The sequence below is a fragment of the Pan paniscus genome, chromosome 3 (genome assembly GCF_029289425.2).
Source record: "Pan paniscus chromosome 3, NHGRI_mPanPan1-v2.0_pri, whole genome shotgun sequence".
In the NCBI taxonomy this organism is placed as follows: domain Eukaryota; kingdom Metazoa; phylum Chordata; class Mammalia; order Primates; family Hominidae; genus Pan; species Pan paniscus.
Window position 1 is genome coordinate 117,576,609 of NC_073252.2, and position 10,093 is coordinate 117,586,701.

The 10,093-nt window shown below is 37.1% G+C and overlaps 1 long non-coding RNA gene across 1 annotated transcript; it reads right to left on the minus strand.

Moving 5' to 3' along the window:
• Positions 1-3,840: 3,840 nt before the first annotated feature.
• Positions 3,841-9,299, minus strand: LOC130541452 (uncharacterized). Its single transcript, XR_008955516.1, has 5 exons — positions 9,234-9,299; positions 7,470-7,638; positions 6,097-6,139; positions 5,382-5,507; positions 3,841-3,981 (listed from the first exon to the last, which is right to left on the minus strand). It is a non-coding gene; the product is annotated as an uncharacterized LOC130541452 (long non-coding RNA).
• Between the last annotated feature and the right edge of the window lie 794 nt (positions 9,300-10,093).

Consider the following 10,093-nt stretch of genomic DNA (forward strand, 5'->3'; position numbering starts at 1 on the left):
ATATGCTCATTCACGGGCAGGCTCTACTTTTCATGTGTTAACTCTTCCCATTTTACAGATAAGAACACGTAGAGAAAACCATGGAAATTAATAAGCTTTTCAGAGAAATATATGCTCTCCCACCTCACATTCAAAGATAAAACTTGACATGGATGTTGAGGACTTGACTAGAAAGAGAAGTAACCATTTCCTGATTTCTACTTCTCAAATGCATTTTGAGATCCTTCTCAGCCCCCAAATTTGATATCAGGTGTTATATCCTGAAGTGGCATAGCCTTGGTGGAGTCTTCTCCTTGGGTGAATTACCACCAAGATTAGCAATTATCATTAGAATTATTGTGATGGATAAATTCAGTTGTAATTATCATTATGGTTTATCTACTTTTCTCTGCCAGTTTGTATTAACACATTTTGGTAAGACTACAAGTAACTGTCTCTAGTTAAAAAAGAAAAGTTAAATGGACTCAGAATTGTTTCATATATCTATTATCTACCTTCACTTGTGATACCAAAGAAGTAGTTTATCGGGCCCAGATGCTACAGCAATGTTTAGTATATACGTCATACATCGGTTGGAATAGAAAGGGTTTTGAAATTCTCTAAATCCAACTCAGACTGATACTAACTTATGAATAAGCAATATCATCTTTTTTGGACAACTATTGACTATCATGTCCATATGTGTTTTTCTAAAGGCTTTTATATGGTGTTTTGATTCTTAATGTCAATTGCTGCATTTCATCAAGTAACTGCCACAGGCCCCTGCCCAAACATAGCAGTTTTGATGACTCTGTTACCAATAAGCAAGATTTAAAAACAAAACAAAACAAAAAACTAGCCATCAGTCGAAAGTTTGTCTGTTGGTCTACTTTCTAAAGGGTCAGGAAATGAGTTGCAGACGGATCAGTATTTACGTTCCCTGACATGTCCTGAGGGCTTGGTGGATGTTTCCTTCTGTGTCACCACAACACAGCATTTAGGGCTTCCATTTAAAAGGAGCCCCTGCTTAAGAGAGAGTAGGAGGAAGGGGGCTCCACATGGAGCCGTAGGAGTGTGAGTGGTTCAGCACCCTTTTCTCCAGGTGAAAGTTGCTGCTCATTGTTACAAAGGGTGGACTTTGTAACACTCTTTGTAACACAGAGAGAAGATCTGTGTTTGTCTGGGGTGGTTGTGGCCAGCCTCACTGGCTTCCTTTCAGCTTTTCCTTTCCCTCCTCAGAGACTTGTCCTGCCAGTGACACTCTGACATGAGTCTTCAGGTGGTCACTGTCCTCCCATTCTATAGGGCTTGGCCCAAATATCACCCCCCCGCCTTTTTTTTGAGATGGAGTCTCGCTCTGTTGCCCAGGCTGGAGTGCAGTGGCGTGATCTTGGCTCACTGCAAGCTCCACCTCCCGGGTTCACATCATTCTCCTGCCTCAGCCTCCTGAGTCGCTGGGACTACAGGCGCCCGCCATCATGCCTGGCAATTTTTTGTATTTTTTAGTAGAGACGGGGTTTCACTGTGTTAGCCAGGACGGTCTCGATCTCCTGACCTCATGATCCACCTGCCCTGGCCTCCCAAAGTGCTGGAAATATCACCTCTTTACAGGCAGTTTTTCTGACCATCTTCTCCAAGCAGATGCCACTTACTCCATTTTGCCATTGCACTCACCTATTTTCTTCACATCATCTCTTGCAAGTTCTTGTATGTAGACTTTAAAAAAATGACCAGTCATCCCTTTTGGGCTATAACTTCAAGAGTCCATGTCTGTTTGGTCCTTCACTGTTCATTTACTACAGATCATTGCACATAGCACTCAGTAAATATTTATTAAATAAATGCTGAATGAAGGGTTTTATGGAATGAACGTATTTCCCACCTTAAGTCTCTATTTATCTCCCTGATTAACGTTTGTTGTTTATGATAACTTTTCAAAATTAATTATATTTAACAAAATTATTGCTATTTTAGTGGAAAACATTATCTTCCCATCTTTAAAAACAAAAGAATTAGCATCAGAGTTCCTTTTGGAAAGAGAACTTCTCCTCTAGAAAAATAGCTATATAGTCCACTTCAGCTGGGTTAGGAGAAACGCCAAGAGTATGGCTTATACCATTAAAATGGAAAAATGCTGCTATGTGAAATGTTCAACTGAATATGTTCATCGTAATCTGAGGTTGGAGGAAGGAGCCATGTCACGTGGTGAGACTCTGAAACTTTCTAAGAAGGGACTTAACAATTAAGCAGATGAACAGTTGCTTGAAGCAGGGTAGTCAAAATCTTTAGAGAGCACAGTTGTCTAATATCTGCTTTAAAGTTGTTAACATGTTCCGACATAAGTTGCTTTTATAGCATCAAACTTTGGAAAAATCTGCATCTCTCTTTTGGGGCCTTAATCTCTGGAGTATTGTTTCTCATTTTTGTTGTCATTGAGAATGTGACTCATATGTCTGCACCTTTTTCAAACCCAGTCAAGTCTGGGAAAACACCTGCTAAATATAAAATCCACACACTTAAGGGCATTTACTTTTTCTCAATACACCAAACATGCAGTTAAGAAGTGAATGTCATGAAGTGGACATTTGAAAAAATCATTCCTTCCTTGAGATGTAAAAATTAGTAAGGAAAACTCAAGTTTGTTTTACCTTTTTGGTTCAAAAATTATAGTTGGGTAATACCTTGTTAAAATATATAAATTCATAAATTATCATGATTGCCAAGTTGCATATAAAATTATGCTTTTGCTTATACAAAATGAGCCTGATTGTACGTTTACAGTTCTGTGGGCTTGATGGCTTGCCCTCTTAAACCTCAGAGGAGAGAAAATTCTCCTCCAGCTACCATTTTGCAGAAAAAAAATCTCTTTCTTTGAGATGCCTGTAATACATGGCTGCAGAACAGATTCAAGGAGGGCTTTCGAAATGGGTTTAGAGCAGGTTCATATCTGGTTTTTCAGCTGATTATATATTCATATATTTTCTTTTGAATTACTCAGTTTTGCTTCAGTTGTCCAGTGTTCTGCACCGGGATTATTTATGTTCAGCTGAGCCTCAAGAAAGAAATGTACAGGGAGATGGTGATGATTAGAGGAAAAGAGCATAGGATTTGTACTCTGGAATCCGCCACAATGGGGATGGCTTAGTCATGTTGCTTAACATCTATGAAAATCATTTTGCTCAACTGTAGAACAGATTTATTTAGGATTACTTCTGCTACATTAGGACCTGTGGTTTACATGGCAAATAAGGGAACATCTTGAGAGTTGAATGGTTACAGTATGCAAATTAACTTTTAGGCTATTAGCTTATTCTCATATCTGCAACTCTCTGCATGAAACATCTTTCTCTCTCCTGTTTATTTACTTGGTTAAATTCTTGTCCTTCAAAGTGCATTTCCCTTGACAGAGAGCCTTTCCTGACTTGCTGGTGTCTATTACATGCCCCTTCTTTCATGTCCAGTTTCTTGACTTAACATACGATTTTGAAATTGTTTCTTGAGTTGCCCATTTCCCACATTTGTCTCTGAGTTCCAAGAAGGCAGGAATCTTACTTTTTAAAATCATTTTGCCCTCCATGTCAATTACAAGCATCACTCTGATGGAGAGTCAGCTCTCAGTAAATATTGACCTAATGGTTTATTTGTTGACGCTTCATGTAGTATTTACATTTTCAAGGTGGAATAATGAACTATGTTTAAAAATTTGGCATTACAATTACATACTTTGTTTCTGGTTTTATGTTATCTTTTTAACAGAGGAATGATGGAATGTTAGATCAGAAAGAGGTCTTGGAATTCATGTAATTCAGTAACAGAATTTTGCATAGGAGAAAATGAAAATCAAGAGAAATTAATCAATAATTAATAATTAATGACAGAACCAGTATTTTATTTCAGAGAGGGAGGCACTGTTCAAAGGTGACCACAAAGGGTTTGAGGTCAAATGTGTATTAAACTCTGAATTAGCCACTTGGCTCTGGCTAAAGTCTTCAGTTTCTTCACCTGTCATGCAAAGAGGATATTCAGGAAAGAGGGTGTTCTTGTGATGATTAAACAAGTTAATATATGATAAAGCGTATATAATTGCACAGAGCTATATAACAATAGTCACAACTAGTTATTCTTAGGATTCTTATTCGAGAACTCTTGATGCTGCCTCTGATTCCAACAGAAAACACTTAACCAAGACTCTGAATGACTATTTAATGCCACAACAGATAGGTGTGAATAGCTTTTCTTGTTTTAAAAAGGAGCTTTGCAATTAAGTTATTAAGAGCTCCTGCAAATACCTACTAAGAAAACAACTACCCATTTGATTTCTATCCAGTCTCTCTTTTTTCCTTCAGTTTAATTTTCCAACTTCAAGATTGTTAAATGGTACGTGCTGTCTTGATTCTGACCTGCAAATAACAAGCTGTCATTTGTGAATTCCTTCCTAAATTAAAGATAATTAGAAGGGCTCATTTCTTGTGATTAATGTCTGGAAGAGAACTGGGACTAGAATATTCTTGGCTTATTATTTTGCCATTCTAAAATAATGCCGACATTTGATTCTGATGCTAAGCTATTCTGAACACTTCTTAGCCATCAGACATCTAATATGTGGGAGGTTGTGCTAACACGTAAATGTTTAGGGTTGACATTCAGAGTTAAATCTTACTGTTGCTTAGTGGTAGACAGTGATACTAACAGGAAGGAAAAAAGAAGGCAGGAAGGGAGTGCCCTTTTGTCTATACCTTTTCTTATCTGAATAATAAATTCATGCATAAATTTTATACATGAATTCTATCTGCAGAAATTTTCTCTTGGGTTCCTAAAGTCAGGCAACCCTGGTCATCTAGATGTTGTCACAGCTATGACTTCTTCTTTCTTACTAAAGGTAAGGACGATTGTACCTCACCAATGGAAGAGGCTGTTCCTTCATGCTGAGCTCACCCTCACATTTTATGTGACATTCTTAACAATTTTACTTCTGCATGCAGCTACTTTTGCTGTCAAGTCCAAAGCAAAGCTAAAGGATTAATAGTTCACAACACTTCCAACTCCTCTGAAAGATATATAGAATTGGTTTTAAATTAATGTCTCTAATTTTTAGAAAATTTTCTAGAGGATATAATTCACTTTCTTTTAATTACTCTTCAGTTTTAATTCTTTGCTACAGAGGCAAAAATTTAGTCTAATTTTCTGCCATCTGAAGGTCTTGCAGGTGGCTACAGTCTTTATACAGCTTCTGATCTCATTTGAACATGAACTTGCTGTAGTTCGTTAGCCAATATGTCTCCCAGTTCCTTCACTAACCTGCTTGTCTCCTTTTAGGTGCACATCAGTTTTCCAGTGTTTCTCTAAAAGGGTGGAGGCTACAGACACAGTATTTGAAGCCCTTGACCTCATGTTACTCATACCTGAAATTAATGTTTCTATTTCTCTCTTTGCTGACTCTCTTTCCAGGGTTCCTTGTCTCTTTCTTGGCTTCTTCATTGCTTTCCTTTCCTACTGAATCTTCCTTCTTTTTGTTATTCTCCCAGAAACTAGAAAAAATTACATTAAGTAGTTTTTCTGGCTTGTATTTTTTAGTATGTTCCTTGTTAATTGTTAACTACATTTTCACAAAATAATCTATACTTTGTGGAATAAATTACAAAAATATTTGACTTAACAGAAGTTTCTAAGGGGAAAATAAAAGTTCATATTCCCCACTACTATCCTCCTGTTCTACTCCCTAAAGATAAACACCATTAATGGTTTGTTGTGTGTTCTTCCAGATATTATATATATGTGTATATATACACATATATACTTTCTAAGTATATATATGCCCATACACACGTATACATATACATATATGTGTATATATACATACAGCTTATAAGATATATATCTTATATACAAGGCTACATATCTTAGCCTTGATATATTTATATATGATACATTTATATAAATATATTTGTTTGTTTATTTATATGAAATAGATACCTGCCAGATCTGTATTAGTCTGTTTTCACACTGCTATAAAGACATACCTGAGACTGGGTAACTGATAAAGAAAAGAGGTTTAATAGGCTCACAGTTCTGTGGGCTATCAGGCTTCCACTTCTGGGGAAGCCTCAGGAAACTTACAATCATGGTGAAGGTGAGGGGAATCAAGCATGTCTTCACATGGCTGGCAGGAGAAAGAGAGAGAACAAAGCGGGAAGTGCTACACACTTTCAAACAACCAGGTCTTGTGAGAACTCTATCACGAGAACAACAAGGGGGAATTCTGCTCCTGTGATTCAATCACCTCCCACCAGGCCCCTCCTCTAACACTGGGAATTACAGTTCAACATGAGCTATGAGTGGGGACACAGAGCTAAACTGTATCAAGGTCCAAATTGTGTGTATGTGTGTGTGTTTTCTTTTTTTTTTTTTTAAGACAGAGTCTCACCCTATCACCCAGGCTGGAGTGCAGTGGTAAGATCATGGCTCATTGTAGTTTCGACCTTTTGGGCTCAAATAATCATCTTGCTTCAGCCTCCTGAGTAGCTGGGACCACAGCTGCATGCCACCATGCCCAGCTAATTTTTCATTTTTTGTAAAAATGGAGTCTCACTATGTTTCCCAGGCTGGTCTCGAACTCCTGGGCTCAAGCAGTTCTCCCCTGGGCCTCCCAAAGTGTTGGGTTTACAGGAGTGAGCAAGTATGCCTGGCCCCCAATTTCAAATAAGAGCCTCTAGTTGTGCAAATATCTAAGTTTAATTTTTATACATGAATTTAATTTTTTATGGAACTCCCATTATTCTGATTGCCTCTAAGTTCTGGGAGATCAAATAGCATCAAGGAGATGGGGTCAGCTCATCTGTGTCACTGTCATATTTCTATACAGGCCGCTACCTTTCACTTTTTGTTTGTTTGTTTCTTGGATCATCAGCATGACCCTATCTGGTCATTTATTCTCCTCAGTTTTTTGCCTTACACTCGGGCATTTGTTATTGAACACCAAAAGCCAAAAAATTGATTTTTTAAAAATAATCTTGTATATTTTTCTGCATTATCCTCTTCTGGAGACATAGAACTCACTAGCTGCTGCCTGAATGAAGATAAATGTCAGAGTAACAGCATGTATATGAAAAAATTAATTATATTATCCTAATAACTATATAAATATGTTAATTGAATATTCAGTGGGAATTTCCTGTTTTTGTGGTATTTTGACTGAAGCCTGGAAGATGAGAATAATATATTATAAAGTACCTGCACATTTTCAAGAGAGACAGAAAATCAAACGGCTTGCTAAGAAGTGGCTAAATTAGTCTGTGGACATCCAACTCCCCAACCCCTGCCACCACCCTTACCATCCAATCTATCTAAACAGAAAAGCAGAAATTTAAGATAATGTATTGAAGAAAGGGAATTTATAGAAATAAGGAGTGCTTTGGTCTTTTCTCTTTTCTTCCCTATGCAGGTGTTGCCATTATTCCAGGGTAGGTAGGAGGAGATATCAAGAAAATTACTTAGAGAAATTTGGGAAGGTTCTTGCAAGGAAGCCGTGGCTTCTCACTATCCAACTGGAGTCTTTTTGAGCTGCTGAGACTCAGGGCCATTTCTGAGGACACAGGGATGGAGCACTGCAGGAGTTCTTGGGAGAGCTTGAAATGCATCCTTTGTATCTGCGGCCAGGGGCTGTAGGGAGAATGTCAATGACAGTTGCTTCAGAAGTCATGGAAGTAGGGGGTGGGAGGGAATATTGGAGCTGCTCAAGAGGCTGCAGACAGACAGACAGACAGAGAGAGAGAGAGAGAGAGAGAGAGAGAAACAGAAAGGCAAGTCTACTTTCCCACTATTTTATGGAGCCTATAAGGCAAGGGGAAGCAGTGAGGTTGAGCTGCCCTGATGAGACACTGCCCCAGGTTGCTGCCTTCTCCAGAGAAGAGATCCTAGGAGTGAGGAACTGTGAGGTGGGTAGGTCACTAGGGCCTGAGGCTAAGGGAAAAATTAAGAGATCAGTCAGTACATCAGCCATGTAGGGAAACTATGAAATCATTCTTTTCCTCTGATCTCCATTCCAGTTGCACTGAGTGTGGAAGATTCACAAATAGGGAAGTTGGAGTGAAAAATCAAGGGAGGGAAGGAAAGGGGATGTGTATGTGTGTGTGTGAGTGTGTGTGTGTGTGTGTGTGAGAGAGAGAGAGAGAGAGAGAGAGAGAGAGAGAGAGAGAGAGAGAGAGAGAGAGAGAAAGCTGATTATACTGACAGTAATCTACTGTCTTGCAGTTCTCCAAACCCAGTTCTGAGCCTAACTTGGATGGGGCTGGGGATAGTTTCGTTACATGAGGAAATAAAGGATAAAATTGGACTTGTCTGGACTTTGTAACACATAAAAATGAGTTGTAATTAATGAAATAAGATTTGTTCTTATAACTGGAATGACCAGAAAGTTAAGGGAGCATCCTCAGATTATCCTGGGAGGATGTTGGGGCTTTGTTTTGAAGGCAGTGATGAGAAACAAAGTTATTTGCCACCACATTGACAGAGACTCATTCCATGTATTAGTTTTATATTTCTCTATCAGTTTTAACAAACACACTTCTGGAATTTAGAGTTTTACTTAATAATAATAATAAATATATATATTTTTCTTCATAGAAATTGGATAATCAGTTAATATATTTTGGGCAGGTTTTATTATTAACACACATAGATTAGTATAATTATTTTTAGTGACTCTACAGTAATCCACATTATGGATTTTCATAAATCCTTCAGTTGAAGAATATTTTTGTTTCTGTTTTATTACAAGGAATGCTGCAGTGAATGCTCTTGCACACATAACCAAGCATTTCTATGAGCTATCTATAGGATAATTTGATAAGTGGTATTACTGTTTCAAATAGTATGCGTACAAATAACAGCAAGTGTACTTGAAATTTAGAAAGCTATGGCAAATTAATTTTTTGAAAAGTTTCAAAAACAGTGTATATAAACCTTTTTAAAATACTTTTATCCACATTGGATCTTATTCAACATTTTAATCTCTATAGGTATCATAAGGAAAACTATATAGTGCCTTTTTGCTGTTTTGATCTTAATGTTTTTGAACAAAGTTGATCATATTTTCAAGTATTGTCCTTTTCTAAATATTTAATGATTTAGGTAATACATAACTACAAGTGGCTCATAAAAATTGAAGTGTGACAGAGAAGACTAAAGTCTCCTATGATTATGAACTCAAATCCTAGTCCATTTGCTATCCTTCTCTTTCCACACCCCCATCTCACCAAATATTCCCTGTGAGGACCACATCTAATTCTTTAACCTGTTTCTTCTGATGTTTTCCTTCATATTTCTAAATGCTGTGCTTTTAACAGCTGTGTCTTTATTAAATTGTGACATCATCTTTTGACTTCTTTTCTAGGCATTTTTGCCCATTGACACCATCTTCCTAATTATGACATCATTATTGTCTTGTTTATTTATTGATTTCTGGCTTACATTGGTCTTCCTTCTCTAGTTACATTAGGTAGTAACTTAGATGATTAAATTTTTATCTTCCTTCTTTTCTTCATATGCATTCAATGCTGTAGATTTCCTTATGAGCGCTGCTTTTGCTATATTCCACAAATTCTGATAAGTTGTATTTTTATTTTATTCTACTTTAAAATATTTTTAAATTTCTCTTGAGACTTCTTTGACCCATGTATTCTTTAGAAGTGTATTGCTTAATCTCCAAATATTTTGGGATTTTCCAGCCATCTTACTGTTATTGATCTCTAACTTAATTCCAAGGTGCTCTGAGAGCATATTTTATATGATTTCTATTTTTTAATTTGTTAAGATAAAGATGTGTTTTATAACCCAGAATGTGGTTGACCTTGGTGCATGTTACATGCAAGCTTGAGAAAAATGTATAATCTGCTGCTGTTGCATGAAACCTTCAATAAATGTCAATTAAATCCAGTTGATTGATGTCCAGTTGAAGTATATCCTTATCGAATTTCTCCCTGTTGGATCTGTCAATTATTGATAGAAGGAGCTCTTATTAATATCTGCAGCTCCAGCTATAATAGTGGATTTATCTATTTCTCCTTGAAGTTCTATCAGTTTTTGCCTCACTCACGTATTTTGTTGCTTTTGTTAG